General features: G+C 50.7%; 1 protein-coding gene across 3 annotated transcripts in view; it reads left to right on the plus strand.

The window, feature by feature from the left end:
- The window catches only part of CTBP2 (C-terminal binding protein 2), a 155,476-nt gene that overhangs the window by 1,686 nt on the left and 143,296 nt on the right, over positions 1 to 10,494 (plus strand). The window contains exon 1 of one of the 3 annotated variants that reach the window (XM_019654198.1): positions 10,377 to 10,467. The exons of 1 other annotated variant lie outside the window; for it this stretch is intronic. The gene's annotated coding sequence lies outside the window, so the exon portion shown is untranslated. Of the gene's footprint in view, positions 1 to 10,376; positions 10,468 to 10,494 lie in introns of those variants that run through there. One more of the 3 variants, XM_019654199.1, reaches the window with a different exon arrangement.

Here is a 10,494-nt window from a genome sequence, read left to right on the forward strand (position 1 = left end):
TTCCTCCGCCCGGCCGCGCTCCCGCGGGCACCACTTCCTCCTCGCCCGCCTGGCCGGGAGCCCGGCCCGCCCGCCGCCCCCGCCGGGGCCGCACTTTTCGGGTGGGGCGAACCAAAAGGAAAAAGTTTCGCAGGAGGGGCGGGCGAGGGCGCGCCCCGGGCCAGCCGGGACCCGGCGCGGCGCCGCGGCGCCTCTTCCCCCTCGTGCTCCGCGGCCGAGGGGAAGCGCCTTTCTTTCCCTCCCGCGTGCTCTTCCCCGCGCCCCGGGGCAAGTTGGGCCGAGGCGCGCGAGCCGGGGCGCGCCGGGGCCTCATCCAGCGGGAGGCCCCGCGGCGCGGCTGGCCGCCCGCAGCCCACGCAGCGCCTCGGCGCCGGGAGGCCGCGGGCCTGGGAGCTCGGCGCGGTCACCGCCGGCCGCGGCGACACACACTCGCACGCACGCACTCCGGCGCCTCGCGTTTCGCCGCCGCGGACGGTCACGGGCGCCGAGCGTGCGTGTGCAGGCGTGTGGCGGCCCCCCGCCGCCCCCGAGTACTTTTTCCGGAGGCAGCCCAAGCAGCAGTTGGCTCCAGGGGTCCCCGTGGTTAGTCATTTACGGGGAAAAGGAGGAATTTTTCGTAGAAATCCCGCTTGCCCTGCGTCCTTGCAGGGGAGGCTGCTGGCAGTGGCCTACGTCGTCATGCCAGGCTCACTTTCCCTATCCGTGGTAAACAGATCTTTCTGGATCCCCCCCCCCTTTTTTTTTTTTCTTTAAAGATTGGAGATCGGGTTAAGTTCTTAGAGAGTCAGATGTGAGTGGCTGGAAGGATAGACAAGAGAATTCTATTCTATAAATATGCATTGGGAATTTCGAATGCTAAGTGCCTTATTTGCAATTCTGTTGGATATTCTAGAGACTGGTATATTTTTATCTGACATGGATAATTTGGAGGGGACGTATATTTTGGTTGGTTTACAAAGTGTTCTGCCTTCATACTTTGGGGAAATATATCAAACTCTCCTGCTAGTCTTTCAAAGAATTCCCTGCTAGGTGCTTGGTTTCAAAGGCATTTTAAGTAAATTACCCCGTGTTCAGTACCTAAGACTGCAGTTCTGCCTGTAGGGTTTTTCAAAGTAGAACTAGTTTTCGTGTACTTAGGAGAATTCCACTCTTTTGAGTTTTTTAAATAAATCTTTTACATTTTGAAGTAATGGGACTTTAAAGGATCTTGTTTTTATAATCATTTGATTTCAAAGAGTACTTCTTACAGCAATTATAAAGTGATATTCAAAATGCTAATTAAACACTTTCAGAGCAGCTTTCATATTGAAGTAGGATTTCTTTATTTTAAATAACAGGGACTGCATCCCAGAGTTGTAAACACTAAATATTCTTTTGTCTGGCATCAGATCTCTGAACTGCTCTGACACTCCTGTAAAACCCCCCAGTGCCCGTTTTATTGCCCCCCAAAGAAAAGTTAATGAGATGGTAGGTTTCAAGCAAAAAAGCAGGCCCTTCTTCTTGCAAAATATGCTTACAGTTGCCATTGAAGTTGGATGTTAGCCGCGAATGCACTTGCTTTTAATGAAACCAGTTTAATCGTTCACACTTGATGGAGTATAACAGGACCAAACAAAGGGAAAGAGCCAGCATATTTCTGTAGAGCACTGAGGGGTTTAGTGTAAGTGTTGATGTCAGATCACCCTCTCGCCCCACTCTGCCCCCAGTACGAGGGAGTGAGGCTTGAAGGCAAAGAGGATTTATGGCTGTGATTGGTTTCCTGTGCCCCTCGGGTAGGGGACCCCAGTTTGTCCCAGTAGAAAGCAGTTCTTACAGGAAATTTGAAAATCTTGAGTTTGGAGCTTATTTTGAACCTGACAAGGTGCTTTTGGGTTTAAATCTTTTCTGTTTGGGAAGATAAGGCTAAGGGGTATGTGGTCGCCCTCCTTTCTAATTGTACCTTAATGAGGCTGAGTGAGGGTGGGGTTGTCCTGCAGATTGTGCTCAGGACCCGGTGTTATGTGCGACTCCACTTGGGATCTTTGAAACTGGACCTAGAATGGGTGTTCTCCTGGGGGAGGGGCAAGGTGCATTACCATGGCTTAACTGTGATTTTTTTTTTAACCTCTTTTTCTCTAAAATATATTTTTTCTTACTAGGTGCGAGTTGCAACTATGCCTTAGGACTTAGTCATTAACTCTGAAGAAATATTTGCAAAGTGTGTCTCTGTCAAGTTAAAGTAAAAAAGTTTGGCTACTTAAAACAAACACTACTAGCATTGTAAAAATACACCGGTGACATACTTTGTGAGATATTTTGGCCTTTTTAAGACTCAGGGCACACCTGTTCCTGTCCCTGAGGAATTGAGTTTGCTTTCCCTGGCATTGTTAATCTTTGTCGTGTACACAGGATGGAACAGGAAAACTTGCTATCTGAATAATTATTAACTAGCCCGCCAGTTACCCTTTCTGGGAATAATCAATGACTTTACTCTTGACTTTTAAAACTCCAAACAGAAACCCTATTCATAAGTCTGAAAGGCGTTTGAAAGAGATGAAACAAACAGCCACAACAACAAACAAAGCTACAACATCAGTGTGCCACTTTTTCAGCACAAGGTAAATAGAGGATGAGGATGTGAAATAGGTACCGAAGGAGCATCTTGCTGGATTTGAAGAGGCTATTTTGCTGGAAACTACCAAAATCCTAAAGCAAGGGGAGCTCAAAGATGGCTCGCACCATTTGAAATCCTTGATTTCACAGGCTAAAAACAAAAAAGGGCGGACATCTCGCCAGGAGTGGCCCCACCAAGACGGATCCCCCGAGTGCCCGCCACTGGGCAGCAGTTCTTCCATCATGAATCATTTTTGAAGGCCAAGTTCTACCCTTTGCACTTAACGCTTTCCCTAAATGGAAAAAATTTAGAGTTGACAGCAATGGTAGAATGGCCACCCCAGTTGTCATTTTTTTACCACTGTCATTTCAGTATAGAAGGGCTGTCATCATAATGTATGTGAGTGCAGCCTGGGTCCCTCGGTTAATAATCTTTCTATCAGTGAAGAGCAGCAGCCCAAGTGTCCCGTGTCGTGTCCCTGATACAGGCCACAAATATATATTCATGCAGTACATGATTGGGAAAGAAAATTTATCTGTTAGGCAGGGCCCAGCTCAGGTAATATTTCCACCGTCTGGCTGATAGTTCCATTACAGAGGGTGGAACACATTTTTGTCGTAATTAAAAAATGGGAGTGCAGTTTGCCTGACCCTTTGAAAAGAAGTACTTGTACCTCACATGTAGAGTGAAACATCAAGGTGCCTAATTTCCCTCAAATCTTTCTGTGAATCGCTCGCTAAGAAATGCTTGTGTGGACTGCCTTGACTGAAAACTTGTGTAGCAGGCGCATGAAAATGCTGGAATAGATCTGCTCTCAGAGGCTGTACTGCCCCGGCAGACATCACTTTTCCCCCTTCCAGCTGGTAAGCATGTCCTAATTTACACCACCACAGTTACAATACCCTGGGAAAGATGGAAAAATGCAAGGCTGCTCTCCCAACCTACTCTTTTGAAGTTAATTTTTATTCAAGTCTGTATTTGATGGAATATGTATCAAAGACTTATGAAACGGTTTCTTTTTTTTAAAAAAAACCCATCTCTGGGTTTGGAAAATTATATTTAATAATTGCTAAAAACTTCAGAACCATTTTTTAAGGTGTTCAGTGTTTCTTTTGATCCTAATTTAATGGATAGTATCCAAAAGCCATCAATGTGACTAATGATAGTCACAAATTAATGTAGGGGCGGAATCTGTAGTTTGCTTTTAGCTATCATTATGAATGTTTAAAGCCTAAATGATGGCTGCACTTGGGTATTCAGGACTTCACCAGTGAAAAGAAGGGCTTTGCACATTGTGCAAAAAAAAAAAAAGGATTCACAAATGAATACAGAATGTACAATAGAGAGAGAGCTAGGCCATTGTTTGTGGGGAATGTTGACAATGGAGCCAAGGGGCAGTTTCGCCTTCATTCTTCTGACTGCTGAAGAACCCAGAAACTTCAGGAGCTGCAGACGGGATGGGAACCAGAGTCAGAGTGGCTGTCTTTGCCTGGCATGGAAATGGGGGCCGCAGGCCTGCTCCCTTTCCAGAGCTTTTCTTAGAAGGTGGTCTTTTCCGGACTGCTAGGGGACTTGGTGTATGTTTTCTTCCCAGTAACCTGCCTTTTTTTTTGAGGAAAGATTCTCTAAGCAGATAGTAGGATCCTTCAAAGCAAGTGTTAAAAAAACCCACAAACTTTTCCACTTGAAATGCAATTTTACGAAGTCATATTCAACACTTCCCAGAACTTGGAGGCATCTGAAGGCACAGGAAGCAGTTGTGTTTATTTTGATTACTCCTCCTGTTCAAGTCGTTTTTTAAGTCTGTCTTGGAGCATTAGGGAAAGTGCAGCTCAAAGGAGGATTTTCGTGTTTTGTTACAGCTGCTGCCCTTTCTGAAAACAACTCATCTGTATTGCAGCTTCCTCCTGCATTCACTGTGCTCTCCTGTTCTTACATGGGGGCTGAGCTTCCAGAGTGGAGCTAACTCTGTAGTGAAAGTGACAGGCCCTTCTGTCGCCTCCCTCTTTAACCCCTACCCTAAGCGGCATCAGTGTAGATGTGGAACGCCGCCGGCGGGGGGTGGGGGTGGGAGGGCTGATGCCAGTCCTGATTTCAGCCAGGTCCACTTGGTTGGATTTTGGGGGCCAGTTGACCTTTCCATCTGTGTCTAGCCTAGTCCCCACCCTGAGTGAATGTTTTAGAAATGACCTGGTTTAACTCTTTCTGTCACTAAATTCAACAGATGGTTGCCTTGAGTTGGTGGTAATACTCAAGAATTTTGATAAAGCAGGCTGGGTTCTTCTTCATAGTGCAAGCGATGCTTTTGGTTTTGTGGAGAATGGTGGCTTCTTTCCTAGATAATAACAGAAGGCTTCATTTTTCTCCAAGGTCGGATGGTGTTTAGAGGATGTTAATCCCAGATAGCTCCTGGTGTCGGACCTAGCGGACACTTTCACCTTTGGCTGTTGTTTTCTAGGAGTCTAAAACAGTTCGGAAGGGGGGAGTGGGGCAGGGAGAGTGCTTTTCATCCACGGGGTTCTTAAAATCTTTCCCACTTGTAAAATGCAAAAAAGTACTCCTTTATCTTGTTGCTTTCACTCTCTTCAAAAGTGCTCTTCTGATCAGAAATGTGCCTTTTGCCGTAGTAAAACAGATCCTCAGTTGTGACTTGAAAGATACTTAAGATTGAATGGAAATAATACAATATTTCTGTGTCGCGTCCCAGTCTAGGTTGTGGCAGAAACGTGGAAGGGCCTTTTTTTAAAGGATGTGTGACAGAGATGGTGTGTGGGTGTCTCTGCAGCCAGCCAGCCAAGGGGCTGTAAACTCTGCTGCCCTCCAGCCCTTCCTGAAGTCTGGCCACTGGCAACCTTTCCCTTCCCAGGACGAACCGTGATGGAGTCACGGAGTCCCAGGAAGTGTCTTTGGCAGGAACGGTGGACTAAGGTCGTAGAGGTCAGCTGCTCTGGCCTGATGGAATTTTTCCCCCTAGTATGACAGTTTACAATAAAAAGCGAGCCTAATGTGGAGGCCAGCAGAAAATCATTTGCTAGGTGTAAGGGGCCTGACTCAAACCTGGCAGTGTTAGTATTGTACCTGCCCCAGGTGTGCGGGGAGGGTGTGGGGGAACTTCTGCAGGTGAGGTTCCTTTGCTGTAGGGGGTGAGAGGCCAAGAAAGGGTTTGTGCACCTTTCCTGTTGAATGGACTCTGGCTGGGACTTGATTCTTTTGCTGATGGATGTCTTTAGTGTGGTCTATCTGGAAGTGCAAACAAAGTCACAGTTTATCCCCTGCTTGTTCAGGCCCAGGTGGGCCTAGGGAAGGGGTGGGTGCAGTGCCTTTTTGGGTCGGGGAGAGCCCATAGGATGCTACCACTGCCCAGCCTGCCTACCTGGACTGCAGCCAGAACTGCAGGGAGCAGGGTGGGCCCTCCAGAGCTCTTAACTACCCTGCCCAGGAACGGTTGAGGGGACTAAGAACATTCAGCCTGGAGTGGAGTGGCCTCGTCTGGTCACATGGGCTTGCTTTGCTGGGAGGGACAGCATGCTGGTGACACCAGGGAGGCCTTGCCTTGGAGCTGCCAGGCCAGATGTGCAGCGTGGGCCCGCAGCACTGGCTGAGCTTGGCTGACCTCTGGGTCCGGGGGTGGGGTAGAGCTTTCCAAACCCGGAGGCCCCCAGGGTGCCCCGCACTTGGGGGCACTTGTCTAGTGGACCGGAGGGTGGAGGGTGGGTGCTGTGATTTCTTCCCAGTGGGGGGGGGTGACAGATATTTAGAATAATTTTCTAGTTCCTTCTCCAGAAGTCTGTACCGCTGACCGATCTCCATCTGCCCTCAGGGCTGGGTGCAGCAGGAGGCCCAGCGTGGAAACCAAGTGGAAATGACATTTTCTACCCAGATTCCTTAGAATCCCAGGAGCACACAGACATGCACCTTTTTCTCTGCGCTTCCTGGTTATGGGCTGGAAGTCACTCCAGGGGGGCAACCAGTAAAGAGTATATTTGTCTGTAGATATCAATATGCACATATAAGTGCCTAAAGTAAAATCTCAGAATGTTTTTGATCTTAAAAACATTTCACAGTCATTAATCTTCACGACGCTCCTGCGGGCTAGGTAAATAGAGCAATTCCTGTTTTATGCGAGGAAGAAATATTGAATTGCTGCCCCCAAGTCATAAAGAGGCTATTCTCTGCTTCTTGTAGCACATGGGTTTGGGGGGCCCCAGGCACAGGAAACCGCTATGTTCAGCCCAGGCTGAATCCAGGGCGACTTCCGGTCTCCTGCACGACCTTCTGCTGCCGCGAGGGCAGAGCTGGGCCTGGGTGAAGGCCAGCCCGCCACACCTGGCCGCCCTCTACCTGGAGGGGCGGGGCCTGGCAGTCTTCCCGAAGGGCGCCCGCGTGCTCGGCCTTGAGGGAAGGACAGCTGGGCTTCCGCGGTTCTAGGACCCCAGGCCTGCAGGTGAGGCCCCCCACCCCCTGGGGTCCACAGACCTGGCAGCCGGGCCCTCCCCCCTCGGCTGGCTCTGGTACCCGCCGCCCCCCCACATGTACCTGACTCCCCCGGAAGTGCCTTGCCTTTTCACTTGTAAATTGCGAGCTGCTTCCCGCTGCTGGGAAGTCTTGGAAGGCGATAGAAATGGCCCCTGTCCCCTAGTGTCCACTTCCTCCTCCCTTCCACTGGCCATTGTGTGGGTTATCCTGAGCAGAGGGGGTCCAGCAGGACTCTGGCTGTACACCCTCCACACCCTCTGGGTTGCCCGCGCCTCTCCTGGCCCCGGGAGTTGGATAAGGGAAGGAACCACAAGACAGTGCAGCACCCCAAGGTAGACCCCGAACCCCCCGAACCCGTAGCCAAGGCTCAGAGCAAAATCAAGTACCTGGCTGGACCGTGCCTGAGCCACCCTCAGTGATCACAAGATCCGGGGACCCCAAACCTGGGGTCACATCCCTGTCATGTCTTCTCCATCCCCCCTCTTTCCCAGTGAACAGGGAGGTTCACTGACTGACTGCATGATGGTGGCCAAGATGCAAGGGCCGTGCGTCTCTGCGACTTGGCCAGCGTGGCATCCCCTTTCTTGGGGGTGTGGAGGCCACGGTCTCTGCAGCAGCCTTCCAATTTGGGTGTTTGAATTGTACTACGAACAGCTGTAGCAGTTGCTGTGGGACCCTGAGGGCTACACCGGCCTTCCTCCAAATCTGCGTTCAGGACAGGGACCTACCTACCTGACTGCTTCCTCTGCTCCTTGGCTTGTAGCCTGATGCACCATGTGATGCGAGGTCGCCCGCCAGGGAGTGGTAGAGCCAGCAGGACCTCAGGCGTTTCCACTTTGCACCCTTCTCCTTGGTGGAGTTCCTGTGTGCTTGGCTCTTTGTATACTTGCAGAGTTAATTGGATGCTCAGGATATCCACCAGGTTACTTAAGTAGCTGTCTTATTTTTGTCAAGGTAACAATATAACCACCTTTTAGTGAGCATTTGTTTACTTAGTATCTGTCTGAGGCTTGGTATATGTTGTGTGGGATTTTCACAACAAAGCGGTGTGATGGTCCGGTGCAGGAGGCATTTGGGTGACTTGCCTGTGACAGAGCTGGGATTGGAACTGAGCTTGTTGGCACTGAGGTTCCAGCAGGATTTCCTGGTGGAAGAGGAATGCCCGCCCGGGGAGCCTCCCTTCTTGCCACCCTGAGAACAGAGGGGAGACAGTTCCAGGTGGCCTCAGAGTCTGGCATGTTCTCTCTGGATCCATTCAGACAGGCCTCTCAGAAACAGTTATCGTTCTCAGGCCCAGCCTCGCTTTCCAGATCACGTGGGGTATGAGAAGTCGGGCTTGTTTTCATTTCCTTCTTTGATTAGCCATCTTTTGTTAGGATCTCCCAATCTAATGCCAATGGGGGAGTTTCTGTATAGTTTCCTGGACTGGGCCTGTTTTAAATTCACTACGCTTTCTGGGTTAATGAACAGCATGGCTCCTGATCAGAAGAAGCCCGAGGGACTGGCTCAGTAGACAGCCCCCCCCCCCGCACCCCCATGTGCTGGATGTTTGGGGAGAAGTCTGCCCCTCTGGGTCGCAGACTTTGCAGGTAAAGACTAGACACCCAGTAGGACTTCAAGGGCCAGGCACAGTGCTATTGCTTCCATTTATCTTCACCTTCTCTCTCGGGTCGAAATGAGTCCCTGATTTCCCCACGAAGAAACTGAGGGTCGGGGAGGTTAAGGAAGTAAGGGGTCCTGGAGTTTCACTAGTTCCAACTCCTTCCAGCTCTGGCCTCTCTTTAATTGATTGAGAAGTCTTGGCTTTTGCCTGGCATTTGGGTACATTTGGGGATGACTTTGCCACACTAGGCAAGTTAAGACCCCTTCTGTCCTTCTGGTCTCATTTTCTCCCTGGCCCTCCATCTGGGTGTCTCTGATGCTACCCCCGCTCCCATGAACACACACCCACGCACACTCCCTGGGATTATGTGGATAGCTTTCAGAAACTGCGCTTAGGGTTTTTTTTGTGTGGTAACATTGGATTTACTTGCCAGGTGTCACGTTATCAGCAGGTATGGAGGGATTTCCAAGTTAGGGCTCTTAGTGGGAGTCTTGTCAAAGCGGCCCCTCCTTCCCGTGGGACCCCTCACTTGGGGGAGGGGCTGGAGGTGGATGAGATGCTGCCCCTCCCTCCTGCCCTCCCACCTGGATTCATTGTGCGCATCTTACACTAGGAGTTGGTTCTTGTGTTCAACACAGGGCCTTGGGTAAAGAAGCAGGGAAGATGGGGAGGGTTCACCTAATTGGAATAGTCTGTCTGCACCACTCTTGGAGAAACCGGCCTGAAACTTGACTCTGCGGGGTGAACCTCTTTTGGGTTGCTGCCCTGCGTTTGCCTTGGCCTTAGAAAGGAATTTGAATGAATGCTCCTGAACAAAAGGAACAAGCCTTCTTTTCAAAAAGGCTATCAGAGAGCCGAAAGGGAATGGCACAAAGTTGGGTGTGTCCCGAAATCTGGAGGGGAGCCCTGCCTGGGTGATTAACTCACCTGAAAGGCACCTAGAGCAGGTGATGCAGGACTTCTCCTGTTGACCTTGGCATCTTTTAAGGTAAGGTCCCCACAAGGTGGAGATTTTCCTGAAAAACAGGCTTTCCTTTAATTATGAGATTACCTTCCTGTCCTGCAGTGCTTTGCTTCCTTTCATCAACACGTGTGTGCTTGCAAGCACAGGGGTGCTTGGAAAACCCCTGAAGCCGCTGGTGGTGTCCTGAGGCCCCAGAGGGGCTGGGGATGGTGAGGACTTGGTGGACACGCTCGTGGCCGTGGCCTTGGGGCTCTGCCTGGTCTCCCGGAGGGCTGAGGGGTGTCTCTTGACCGATGAGTCGTGTTGGCCCTGGTGGGCTTGCTCAGCTCCAGCTTAGGTTATGATTCTATTCTGCCTATTTTAAGCCTGCCCCTGCAGTTTGCAGAGTGGTCTCCGTTCCTTTTCACTCTACAGGGAGAAGGGTGGCGTGTGGGTGGACCCCTGTAGGCCAGCCCCCCTCTTTCCTCAGGCCTCTCAGTTGTACTTCTTTAGGACAGAAGATGGGAGGATCTGCGTCCTGGGGCCGGGCCCTAGGAAGTGGACGTGCCTGGGTCTGAAGCCATCTAAGCAGGGAATGCTCTGAGGTCCCTTGTAGTTCTGTCAGCCTTTGCTGGCTAGACACAGCATGCCGCTTCTTGATGGGAGCCAGGATTTGGGGGTGGCCTCAGGACCCATCTGAGTCTGTGGTGCGGGAGGTGAGTCTTCTTGTCCTGTTCTGGGTTTCAGAGATCCCTGGACCTGCAGAAAATCCCCTGAGCTTGGCACCCCAGTCCCTCCAGCAGTACATGATGGCATCTGATAGTTTCCCCGCGCACCCACGCTGGTGCCACGGTGAGCACACCCGTTTCCCGAGACCCT

The sequence above is a fragment of the Hipposideros armiger genome, unplaced genomic scaffold (genome assembly GCF_001890085.2).
Source record: "Hipposideros armiger isolate ML-2016 unplaced genomic scaffold, ASM189008v1 scaffold_216, whole genome shotgun sequence".
In the NCBI taxonomy this organism is placed as follows: Eukaryota; Metazoa; Chordata; class Mammalia; order Chiroptera; family Hipposideridae; genus Hipposideros; species Hipposideros armiger.